Here is a 13,647-nt window from a genome sequence, read left to right as displayed (position 1 = left end):
AAATATTAAAAAAATTAAAACCAGTTTCAATATGATTTCAATAGTATTGTTGGGGAGAGGGGTAGAATCTTGATATCCTTCAAACATACCAGAAAAAGAATTGGCTTCTGCCTCCACCTATTCTGAAGGCTGGTTAGTTGGAAACTTGGGACATTAGTCCCTGCTGGGTATTTTTCTAAATGTCTCCCCACAGAGGCAGATAAAACCCCTGAAGCTGTCACATTTAGCAGTTATTATGGTTTTCCCATCTGCCCCTCCATTCCCAAAATGTCAGGATGAACCTCTCCCGCCTCGGTTGCCCATCTGGCTTTTTTTTTTTCTTCCAGCACAGCAGATGAAATCCCATACTAAAAATTCTTATTTTAGGAGCTCTGGGGCACAATGCAGAAGCTGCTCTGCCTTCCTGAAACCCATTCCTCTGTTGGAATAAGCTGAGATCTAGGGGCTGGTTCTTCAATTCCCTAACTAGACAGTTGTGAATGGAAGCAGATATAGAGAAAGACATCGCCCAGCAGTCAGAAACTTTGGATTTGAATTCAGTCCAGAGACCAACTAGCCAGGAGTCCATAAACAATGAACTTCTCAAAACATTTTTTCTTTATCTTTCCAATAGGGAAGAAAAAACGATTTGTACCACCTGCTGATTTGAGAGGTTTTTATTTATTTATTTTGCTTTCTAGCCAATTAGAAGGCACATCAACATTGCTTGAGATTTTGTTTTGTCATCTTGTTAATAATTTTAAAAAGTCCTATCAGTGCCCCTACTCGGGAATCCTTGGTTATTGACAGTTCATTGACCTAATATGATCCAAATACCCCCAAAAATATTTATTGGTGATTGCTAGCCTTGCTAATAAAGAAATTCTGCTAAGAACATTCTCAGAATTTCTCTTGAGACAATGGATTAGAATTCACTCAAGATCTCTGAAATCTCGCTTGTCCATGAACACTCTTAACTTTTCAGTCAGCCAATTGCCAAAGTAGACCAGATGGCCACTGAGGTGCCTTCCAAATTAAAATTTCTATGATTCTGTTAAATCATATTTTTAAAAAATCAGTTTATTGATGACTTGCTTTATCTTTTAGGTGTCAAACCAATTATCTTTTGCACTATAAAATGTAAGCAACTTAAGAATAAGATGGCTTCCTTTCTCCAGCATCTAGCACAATACTTGTCACATTTTAGATCCCCCCAAATGTTAGTTGTATTGAATTCATTTGAATTCATCCAAGTTGAAAAATTTGTTTGATTTTGATTTGAATTCTCTTTGTTTCATCCAAGTCACTCTCTTAAGATTTGTGAACACATAATTTTTCAAGAACATTCCTTTTCAAAATGAATACAATGGCTATCATAAAAGAAAACAATATGAAAAATGCTAATGTAAATATCCCTTCCACATCTCAGGGGTTAGAAGCACAGCACCTCTTGATATGGAAAATCTGAGTAAACCTTTTTGGCCATCCGTACTAGAGAAGTCTGAAATTTTACCTTTTCTTTTGTGTTTGAAGTAGCTTATTGTTAAATTTGGCTTAAGTATTAGGTCATAAGTTTTATGTAGGTCAATGTTAAATAAACTTTTTTGAGTTTCTAGACTTTTTCTATGTTATCCACTGGCATCCACGTGCTGTCTGTTGGCCTCCACATATTGTCTGTGGCTTCCAGGAAATTCCCTCAACTTTCCAATTTAATTTATTATGCTGTACCATGATATATTGCAACTGCAATGGGTGAAGTCATGATGTGGAAGGGATACCTGAATTTAGAATCATCAGAGTGGTTAAAGATTTGCATATTACTTTACATGTTTTATCTGATTTTATCTTCATAACAAAATGGAAGGTGAGTGCATTATTATTCCCATTTTACATGAGGAAATTTAGACAGAGGTAAGGTGGCTGGCCCAAAGTCACTTAGCTGGTAAGTATAAAGTAAATGTCTATGCCTAAATTTTAATTTATGTTTTCTATATTCTAGGACCAGGGCCTCTATCCATGGTTCTCCTTTTTCCCCCTGTTGGAGCTTTGCTTAGAGAAAAGCAACATTATCTCCCACTGTGGGCTGAGGTATAGAGTCATCCTTCAAATATTAAATCTACTGGAAGAATCCCTCTCTGTAGTAGAAAGCCAAGAGCCATATGCAAAACGCTTATATTATTTAAGCATCTTATCCTTATCCAGGGTACATTTTATACAAAATGGAGTTAATGTTTGTTAGGAAACACAGATGGTGAGGACAAATACACAAAGAGGGCTATAGGGGGGTATAGCTAGATGGGGAAGTGAACAAAAGGGAAAAGAAAGGGAGAGAGAACATTCATGTCATGTTATGTCTTTGTCCTCTGGGTTTACAATAAATTTCTCATATATAAGGTCAAATTTTAGAGATCTGGTGAATAGAAACTGTGGAGAAAGAAAACATGCTATCTGTTAATGTGGTTTAGAAGGGGAACAGGGAGAAAAAGAAAGAAAGAAAGAAAGAAAGAAAGAAAGAAAGAAAGAAAGAAAGAAAGAAAGAAAGAAAGAAAGAAAGAAAGAAAGAAAGAAAGAAAGAAAGAAAGAAAGAAAGAAAGAAAGAAAGAAAGAAAGAAAGAAAGAAAGAAAGAAAGAAAGGAAGGAAGGAAGGAAGGAAGGAAGGAAGGAAGGAAGGAAGGAAGGAAGGAAGGAAGGGAGAAAGGGAGGGAGTGAGGGAGGGAGGGAGTGAGGGAGGGAAAAAGGAAGAATGCAAGAGAGAAAAAGGAAGAGTGAGAGAAAGAGAAAGAAAGAGAAAAAAGGAGAAAGAGAGAAAGGGAGAAAGGAAGAGAGAAAAGGAGTAAAGAAAAGGCTCAAGAATAAGACAAAGGAAAGAATTATCCAGTCTATAGAACAGAGGAAAAGAAAAAAGTGAGGGTGGAAGTGAGAAAAAAAGAAAACATAAGAACCAGACTGGATGGTGGAAGAGAGAAATGAATGAAGTATAAGCTTAATATTAATAGGAGTGCTTTGAGGGTTCACGTTTCTCAAATTTAATAACAGATATAGAAGCCAGATTCATGTCCAGAGGCAAAATGCCCTTGCCCAAGGCAAGATAATTAAGAAGGTCCCATTGATGCCCATCCATCAATTTAGGTAACCCTGAGCCTTTCTCCTGACTCTGACCGAGGCCATCTTCTGGGAGGCTCTTAAGAAACCTTAAAGAAAAATATTGTGGAAGAGGCATGAAGAAAGAGAGGATTTGCAGGATAAGCCAGGCATGCAGACCAAGGTGAAGGACCTGTCTGTCAATTAAGGGGAAGATTCCAAACAGAATATTCCCAGGAGGAGGCAGTTGGAGCTGGCCAGGGGGAGGAAAGGATTCTCTTTCTCTCTGGGGGGAGGGGGGGTTTGCTCTCTTTCTTCATTTCTCTTCCACAATATTTACATTAAAAGGAAAAAAATAAATAACATTTCACCTTCTGTCTTAGAGTTAATACCCAATGTCAGTTCCAAGGCAGAAGAGCAGTAAAAGTTAGACAATTGGGGTTAAGTGACTTGCCCAGCATCACACAGACACTACGAAGTGTCTGAGGCCAGATTTGAACCCAGGCATCCCATTTCCAGGACTGACTCTCTATCCACTGAGGCTTATAGCTGCCCCAAATTTTTGCATTTTGTTGGGAGACCTTCTGAAGGCCTTACCATGTTTTCTTCTTTCTAGTTGCTATAGTCTAGATACCTGAAAGAAGGTGAATTTCCCCAGGATCATGGCTCTAGAGTTGGCAAGGACTAAAGAACCCGTGGAGCCAATGCTTTCATTTTACAAATGAGGAAACTGAGGTGGGAGATGTCACCAATTTTGAACGGCAAAATGACCTGAGATGGCATGTAGCATGACCTCATTTCACAGTTGAGGAAACTGAAGCAAGCAGAGGGTTTGTTTTTATGTCTTATTTGGGTAGCACAGCTGGTAAGTGGCTGTCGCCACATTTGAACTCAGGTATTCCTGACCCTAGTCCCAGGGCTCTAAACTCCTAGTCATGGTGCTAAATGCCTCCGACCCTCATTCTGTATAGGCTTAGGCAAAGTCATGCAAGGAGTAAGTGTCAGAATCAGCATTTAAACTTTTCTGTGGCAGACTGAAATGCCTCCCTTCCTTTGACTAGTCCTTCATATCGACTGAGGAGCCAGTTGTCTGATTATGAGAGCCGGGGGGAAGAGGGAGGGGATGGTTAGAAATATCCTGGGTCCAGCAGCTGCTCTGAAAGTCAATTACCCAGTTAAAAATACTTTTCCTTCTAAGCTTTTTTAGGCTTGTTTCTACTTTTATGTAGAGCAAAGGCTTCTGAAGGATTGTCACGGGGTCAAGGTCACATCTGGCCTCCTGTTTAAATTCTGCAGCAGCTCAGGGGGGACTAACAATCCCTAAGCCTCAATGCTTGGGGCCAACCAGCCTGGGTCATTGATGAGGGAGGTGGGGCATGCTGGGAGATTCCTCAGACCAGAGGGGTCTTGGGGGTCCTCTCAGAAGGTAATCCCTCTCTCCTTGCACCCTTTTTCTGGAGGTCAATAAATCAGGAGACAAGACTAGAAGATAAAACCATTTCATGAACATAGCCAGGTGTTAAACGAAGGGAAGTGCCCACATATCAGAGCTTCTCGAGAGCAGAGGCTGTCTTTTGGCCCTCTTGACATCTTTCCCACTTAGTACAGTGCCTGGCACAGAGTAGATGCTTAATAAATGCATCCTGACTAATTTTATACAGTTTCTGTGGGATAGAGGGCCAGGAGGACAAGGAGCCTATTGGGTGGGGCTTGTGAGCCACTTTCTGTACATGAAAGGTTAAGAACAGGATGGAGACAGTTGAAGGACAGGATGTTGAAAGACTTGGGGGAGAGTGTGTTCACCTTGGGCCATTATAGTGTGTCATGAATCAGATCTGCTTTAGTGAGAAAATACATTTCTTTGAGATGAGTCTTCTCAAAACATCCTGGTGTGGCAAGGCATGTCCAAGGTAGGAGAGGTCTCCCTCCAGATTGAAATCAGGAATGACAATACTAGAAGCCTCACAAGGTAGTGCCCAGCATCCAGATCAAGCTCTGTTTCTTACTGCATGGCCCTGGCCAAGCCATTCCCTTGCCTGAACCTGTTTCCATATCTTTAAAATCCCATGGTTCAATCCAACTCTAAAATACTATGATTGAGAAGTCAACAAAACATTTCCCAAGTGCCTCCTGTGTGCTAGGATGGTATAGATGAGTGTATAGCAGAGTCAACAAATCTGAATTGGAATTCTACATGAGACATTTACTAACCATGAGACCTGCATGAGTCTCTGGGTCTTAGTATTCTCATTTAAGAAATCAAATAACAGTCTGAGCCCGTGGTGGCAAACCTCTGGCACACATGTCAGAAGGGGCATTCAGAGTCCTCTCTGTGGGGGCTTGTGCCCTCACCCCCACACAGTTCACCAGTTTGTTACTAGAAAACCAGAAAGATGCAAGGTCAGACTGTTCCATTCTCCCTTTTCACAGGTGCCTGAGGACCTTTCTCACATCATGCACCCTTTTAAAAGGTTTGCCATCACTGGTCTAAGTTGTGGTCTATTCCCATTCAAGGCTGAATCAGTCTGGAGATGTCTATGGGTCTTGTGACCCTTCAGCAGAAAGGCTGAGGCCAAGGACCCCTAGTGAGTTCATAGACAAATGAAGCCCTTTCTTCAGGAAACAGTGGTATGAGCAGGAAGCTATCCAACTGGCTGGTACATTGAATGTGATTCTGCACAGCAAAACAATTCCATATTTAAAATCTTCTGTTAACTATTTGATAATGTCACAGAAAGGTGATTTAAAAATACAAATATATATATATATATGTATATATTCAGTTACCTGTAGAAATAATTTTTAAACCCCTTACCTTTGGTTTTAGAATGAATATTGTGTATTGGTTCTAAGACAGAAGAATGGTAAGGGCTAGGCAAAGTGGGTTAAGTGACTTACCCAGGGTCACACAGCTGAGAAGTGCTTGAGGCCAGATTTGAACCCAGGACCTCCCATCTTTAGGTAATCTCTCTCAATCCACTGAGCTACCCAGCTGCCCCTGTAGAAATAATTTTTAATGATTGTTTTCTGACATTTTTTTTTACATTTCTGACATTCAGATTTTCTCTTTCTCCCTCCCTTCCCCACCTCCCTCAGTCAGTAAACAGTCTGCCATAGATTATACCACTACTTTCCCGCAATACATATTTCCCTATTGCTCATGTCCTGATAGAAGACACACATCACACACACAATAAAAAACTCATAAAGGAAATAAAGTGGAAGATGGTCTGCCTTGATCTGCAACCAGATTTTAAAAGGAAATACTTTGGGAAACCTCTTAAAGTAAATGATGGTCTTTTTTAAAAGATGAAAACCACAAGTGTTTCCCCTGGAGCAAGGGAAGTGGGGAACGATGAAGAACAAAAGCAACCTGGACATCTGAGACTTTGAGATAATCTGGTCCAAAGTCCTCAGAAGACAATTAATATCAGTGGCCAAGACAATCAGAACAAAAAAACAGGAACCTGGGAATTCTCTCAGGATAAGAAGGCACCCAGGGGTCCAAAAGAATGAGGGCTCTCACAGGCTTCAAACACAGGGCAATGTAAGGGATCAGAGAAATCCAAGGGAATAACCCTCCTCCCTGAATAAAATCTGCATCCCTCCCTCTATCTATCTCCCCTCCTCCAACACTCACTGTCCTCCTACCCAGAGACAAGTGTGTCTGTTTCCTTTGCATTTGAATATTTAGATATGGAAGAACTAGGTTAGAAGTAATTGCTTCTAGCCTTTGTCTGTTGGTCAGTGGAAAGGATCTTGCAAAGCTTTGTGGGGCCAATTGGGGAATGGCTGAACAAACTATGGTATATGTTGGTGATGGAATACTATTGTGCTCAAAGGAATAATAAAGTGGAGAAGTTCCATGGAGACTGGAACAACCTCCAGGAAGTGATGCAGAGCGAGAGGAGCAGAACCAGGAGAACATTGTACACAGAGACTAATACACTGTGGTATAATCGAACGTAATGGACTTCTCCATTAGGGGCGGTGTAATGTCCCTGAACAACTTGCAGGGATCCAGGAGAAAAAAAACACCATTCATAAGCAAAGGATAAACTATGGGAGTGGAAACACCGAGAAAAAGCAACTGCCTGAATACAGAGGTTGAGGGGACATGACAGAGGATAGACTCTAAATGAACACTCTAATGCAAATACTATCAACAAAGCAATGGGTTCAAATCAAGAAAACATCTAATGCCCAGTGGACTTACGCGTCGGCTATGGGGGGCGGGGGGGGGAGGAAAAGAAAATGATCTATGTCTTTAACGAATAATGCTTGGAAATGATCAAATAAAATATATTTTAAAAAAAAAAAGCTTTGTGGGGCAGAGATCTGGGGCTGACAAGGGCCTTCGAGAACATCTGCTCAAACGATTTCATTTTACAGATGAGGAAATGGAGGACCAGAAACATGAAATAACTGGTGCAGGGTCCCACTGCAAGGCAGTGGCAAAATAGGGCACTGGTTCAACATATTCTCATGCCAAGGTTCTTGTTGCTAAATTACGCTGTCTCTCTCAGTGGTTTGAGGCTTCATGATAGGAGAGGAGATGTGCGGATTCCCGCCTCAGCTAAGCCAGAGCTCTTGGGATCAGGACCAGGTCTCTGACCATCTTGGGCTGCAAACATCATCATGTGGGCACATGATTTCAGCGATTTAATTCATGTGTTTGAGCATGTTGATAGCAATAGACTTGCACCTGTGGGCCTGGTATGTGCATTAAAGGCAGGAGACCAGTTTTCACCAGGTAGCTTGGTCCTGTCTGCTCTGCCCAGACCTTGAAATACATGACTAGCTCTGATCACAAGGCCTATAAATGTCGGAGACAGTTGAATCATAGACTCTCTGTCTTTGAAGACAGCTCTCTATTGGCATCATGTTGCCTTTCTCTTGGTATGTTTCTTCATGACCAACATGCTATACATACAATAAACATATTTATGGTACACAGACACATACTTATATTCATACAAGCATAGATGTGTCTGTCTGTAGGAAGATGTGTATATGTATGTCATACAAACATATTCATACATGTAGAGAGACAGCTGGGAGAGGGAAGAGAAAGCTGGTTCGCCAGGCAAGAGGAGTAATGTTTAAGGTGTCTCTGATCTGCCTTCCAGTGACATGCACTTGCAGTGGGGCAGAAGGAAATAATGACACATATTGGAATAGAATCCAACTTTTTATCTTCATCCCTTCGAAATGCTTATCATCTAACATGGGCTTGTTTTGCTACAATTTGTTGAGGTAGACTTGATCCATATTTTTGTGGTTATAATTTATTTATTTATTGAGAATATTTTTCCATGGTTCCATGATTCATGCTTTTCCCCACCCTTCTTCCCTCCTCCCCTCCTTGTCTGCTCTATTCCCTTTCTCTGTTCTTCCTCTCCAGTATTTTATTTATCATCCTGCCCCACTTCCCCCTCCCTCTAGTTACCTCCCTCTTCTCTTGTCTTATTCCCCTCTACTTTTGAGTAGGGTAAGAGAGAATTCTATCTGAGAATCCACTGAGTCTACTTGTTTTTCCTTCCCTCAGCCAGTTAACATGAGAGTAAAGTTGAAGCATTGCCCATCGCCACCCTTACCCTCTCCTCTGTAATGATTCTTCATGCCACTTTGTGTTACGTAATTTATGGCATTCCCTTTTCTCTCAGTGCAATCCTCTCTTTCGGGCCTTGATTGATTTTTTTTTTTTACATATCATACATATATATACATATTGTGTCATAGATACATATCGTTCTAGATCATTACATTTACACACACTTGATCCAGTTTAAAGTTTTTTCATCATGAAACCAATCAAAAGACTAGAAATTTCTCAAGGGCTTTTCTTTCATTTCTTCTGATTTCCAGAAGCCAATGCCTGATGTGGCTTGGAGGAATTGGTACCAACCCCTCCAGCTGGCTTCCAAGCCTTTGCTTGCTTTCTGAGAAATCATTAGGTTGTTTCACAGCTACAGTTTGTCAGTTCTTGCTGATGTTTTCCATATTTGACCTTTCTTTGCTTTCTGCATTACTGCTATTGATGCCATTTGATTGTGGACTCGACTGATCTTACAAATGTTGGTCTTCTCCGAATTATAGAGCTGCGATATCTCTCAAAATCACGGAAACACACTCTTTCAGCTACCAATTTTACACATTTCCTTGGAAGAAATATCTAGTCTAAAAATCCCAGAATGACGAACAGAACAAACACAAGAAAACAATGAAAGCCTCGGCATGACATGAACTGTAGCCCTTAGCTCGTCGAGAACAAAATAAAAGTCGGAAAATGGACCTGATCTTCTTTTGCCTGGCTGAGACCAAACATTCCGAGTAGACCTAATGTCAATAAAAGCACGACTGAATGACCATTGCTGTCCCCAAATGGAATCAGATCACAATGATTGATTTTTCTAAATGCTACCTACATCCCTTTACCTATTGACGCGATCTGATCCTAACCCTAACTTCCCAGGGCCCCAGGCAAATCTCTGAAACTTCAAGTTACACATGAGTTGCTCATCTGCATTGGTAGAGAGACTTTACACACCAGAGGTTTCTCAGCAATGATTAAATTATTTCTGCCCCAAAGACCCTCATACCCACCTTCTTATTATCTAGTATGATGGAATATGAAAGGCTTCTGTTGAGTGGCATTTTTTCTTTGTTTCCCTAGTTCTTAGAACATTTTTAATGCTTATTCTTTTTCTCTATCTCTGTCACCCTCCCTCTCTCTCAATATCTGTCTGTTCATCTCCATCTTTATCTGTATCTGTATCTCTTTCTGTCTGCCATATATCTCCCTATCTCTCTTTCTATCCATAAATATGTTCATCTCACCTTCTATCAATTTATCTACCTGCCTACCTATTTCCCTCCCTCCCTCCCTCTCTGTCTCTGTCTCTGTCTACCCCCTCTCTCTGTCTGTCTGTTTCTCCCTTTCCCTTCCCTTCTCTCTCTCCCCTTCTGTCTCCCTCCCTCTCTCTGTCTCTCTATCTCTTTGCCTCCCTCTCTCTGTCTCTCTGTCTCTCTGCTTCTCTTTGCCCCCCCCCTCTCTCTCTCTCTCTCTCTCTCTCTTTCTCTCTCTCTCTCTCTCTCTCTCTCTCCATCTATCTACCTATCTATCTATCTATGATCTCTCTATCTATATTAGAGTTAACTTAAGGAGTTGAGTAAAAATTATGTGATTCTTAGCACCACTTTTCATTACTCAACCATGATCATGGTATAAAAGACTCCCTAAGACCAAGTGCCACTTCAAAAATAATTTTCCAATTCATAGGTTATAATGGCCAAAATGGTTCCATCTACAATGTAGCCATGCCACCTTTGATGTGTCTCTCCTTAATTAGCTAGAGTGTTTCTAAGAAAGGAAGAGCCTGTATGGAAGATCCCACAACAGTTCATCTGGCATCATCTTCAAGACTCCAGAGTTACCTTTGTATCATGATGTGGCAATAGAATAATTTGTTTGTGCAGGAGGGATTCCCTGTAATTGTAAGGATCCTCCAGATGTTCATGCTTGCAGACAACATTATGTTATTTTCATAACGTCCAAGGGTACTGCAGTCTCCTGTCAAAGATCTCTAATGAATGAAAGTATTTCAGTCTGACAATTCACAAAGAAAAGACTAAATGGATGAAATGCAGATTTCAATCTCTTTCTGAAAAGATTCTCTAGTGGAGTTAAAAAAAAATCTTTCTTAAATTCTTACTATAGGTCAGGCATGGTATCAAGTGCCTGAAGTATCAACCCAAGCCAAAAGAGAGTTCCTGTCTTCAAGGAAGGCAATTCTTCCCCCACATTAATCTTATTTATTGCTTTTTAAAATATTTTTTCATTCCATGATTCATGTTCTTTCCCTCTCCTTTTCCTTCCCCCTCCCTGAGCCAGACAAGTAATTTCACTGGATTATGCAAATGTTGTCACTTGATATCCATTTCCATATTATTCATTTTTTCAATAGAGCAGTCTTGTCATGTATCCATATAAACAAGTGATAAATCATGTTTTTCTTCTGCATTTCTACTCCCACAGTTCTTTCTTTCAATGTGAAGTGTTCTGTCTCACAAATCCCTTGGGGTTGTCTTAGATTGTTGCACTGCTATTAGTAACAAAGTCCATTACATTCAATCATGTTACAATGTATCCATCTCTGTATACAATGTTTTCCTGGTTCTGCTCCTTTCACTCTGCATCAGTTCCTGGAGGTCGTTCCAGTTCACGTGGAATCCCTCCAGTTCATCATTCCTTTGAGCACAATAGTATTCCATCACCATCATTTACCACAATGTGTTCGGCCAGGCTCTGACTGAGGGACACCCCTTAATTTTCCTATTTTTTTTCCCACTGCAATGAGTGTGGATATTTTTGCACAACCCTCTTTTGTTATTTCTTTGGGGTACAAGCCTAGTGGTGGTATTGCTGGATCAAAGGCCAGGCATTCCTTTGAAGCCCTTTGGGCATCATTCCAACAGGGAAGGCTATTCTAATGAAGGAAATCAGTAGAGAAAAGGGAGCTGTAATGTGGAGGGAGGATAATGAAGGACTCGAAGGTGCCTGCAGCAAAGACATGGTAGACAAAGTACAGGGTGACTAGAATCAAAAGTGCAGCCCCCTCTGTCTAACTGGATCAGATAATAGAGATGAAAAGGAAGCTGAGGTCAGGGTTAACAAGTTGAAGGGAGTTTCAAGAAACTGAAAAGTCCTTTAAGTGAGCCCCAGCTCCCCTTAGCAGCCAAGAGTCACCCGTCTTTTTAATACTAAGGCTTTGCTGGTGCTGACGTGTGGCACAAAGTCCTAGAATATCGGCACTGGAGAAGTACTCAAGACGAGTGTCTCACAGAGAAAATAGCACAGCATATGGTGGGCACCAGCAGGTTAGAGCACAGAACTGGCTGTGAACTCTTGAGAGGAAGACGAAGAAAAAGATGCCACCAAGAAACCCTATGAGAGAGAGCTCAGAGGCCAGCCACCTGGGGTGAGGGAGGCCCTGCTATGACCAGCGGAGATCTATCTTATTGCTCTACTGACCCCCCATGACAACAAGAGCAGGTAGGGTGGAGGACGCCCATGGCAGGTATCCCTAGTGGAGGGCTTTGGGAGATCATGGATGAGAGTCCCCAGGACTGGCCAGGATCTGCATCCCTGGGAGGAATTCCTGTCATTAGAACCCAGATTGATTGGCATTTCCCACCGGAATGCATCGGATGTGTTGACTTGATGCTTTCGCTTTTGAATTAGAGTCTGTGTGTGAACCTGGTCAGTGGCTGCTGAATTAAAATTGTTTCTAAAAGGCCTGAACCTGCCTCAGGACAGTTAATAGCACCGTATCAGAGTGGGACGGTCTGGCGGCGGCCTGAAAAGTCAGTCCACTAACAAGCATTTGATGAGCTTCTTGAGAACTGACGAGCCAGCCCTTGTGTGGAGATCTCCGGTGATGGGTGACCGAGTGCCTGTGGAGGCCGCAGAGTCCCCTTTAGTGCAGCTTTGCCTGTCCCTGATGGTTCAAAGCAGGCTGAGGTGGGTCATTCTTCCATGGGGAGGCCTCGTGCTCCAGACGGCTAGGGGAGCCCTCCCTGCCAGGCCTTAGAGATTCTGCCACCCAGGCTGGTCCCCTCCTCCTGGCACGGCTCCTCTGGGGGAAGGGCTTCTGGAGCCTGCCCTCTAAGCCCCATTGCCCAAGTCCCCAGAGCCCCTCTCTCTGTCCCTGGGGCTCTCTCAGACAGACCACTCAGGACTGCAGGAGCTTGGCTGACTGTCCTATCACGCTGGGAACATAGCAGAATGGTGTGTGATTACACCACCTAGTGGGCAAAGACACACCGGCCTGCAAAGGCTCCCCCCCACCCTGATTCATGGGTTGCATGACCATGGAGCCATCCACACAGCATGAGGCTCTCTTTTGAGCCACCGTCAGGCCGGCTGCTGCTTCACCCAAGTGAACCTCGGACAGGGAGTGTATTCTGATGTGGTGGGGGCTTCCTCAGTGAATCACAAGCTGCCAGGCCACTCTGGGCCCTTGTTCAGATACATGGGGGACCTCTGAGGTCCTTGTCCACTCTGCAAGGCTGTGACATGCTGTGAGGGTGTGGACCACTGGAACCCTAAGATCTTTCTCAAAATTAGTAATTGTCTGGTTGTACCTCTCCCTAGTACAATTGATGTTCGGTTTTATATTTATCACTATCCTAGTCCAACTTATAATTGATTAAGTAAGATTTTTGGATGTTGACTTTGTGGGGAATGGGTCCCATGGCATAGTGGGGAGGACATTATTTCTGGAGTCACAGGGTCTGGGTTCAAATCAGATGTCTGACAGTAACTACTAGGTGGACTGGGGCCAGTCACTTTAGCTGCCTTGGTTTTATTTCCTTATCTTATAAGATCAATGTTTTCACATAAAAGATGTAGGGCCACAGGGACTTGGAGCCCCCAGGAGTGGGAGCAGACCCCAGTAAAACCAAAGCAGCCCAAGAGAAATGTGGGTAGACCTTCTCTGACATCTAGCTCACCTCTCAGGAGAGGTCCGTGCCTGCATCACCACCAGCATGCCAGCTGGGAGCCCAAGGGGAGGCCTGGGCAAG

The sequence above is a fragment of the Monodelphis domestica genome, chromosome 8, assembly GCF_027887165.1.
Source record: "Monodelphis domestica isolate mMonDom1 chromosome 8, mMonDom1.pri, whole genome shotgun sequence".
In the NCBI taxonomy this organism is placed as follows: Eukaryota; Metazoa; Chordata; class Mammalia; order Didelphimorphia; family Didelphidae; genus Monodelphis; species Monodelphis domestica.
This window is presented reverse-complemented; position numbering follows the sequence as displayed.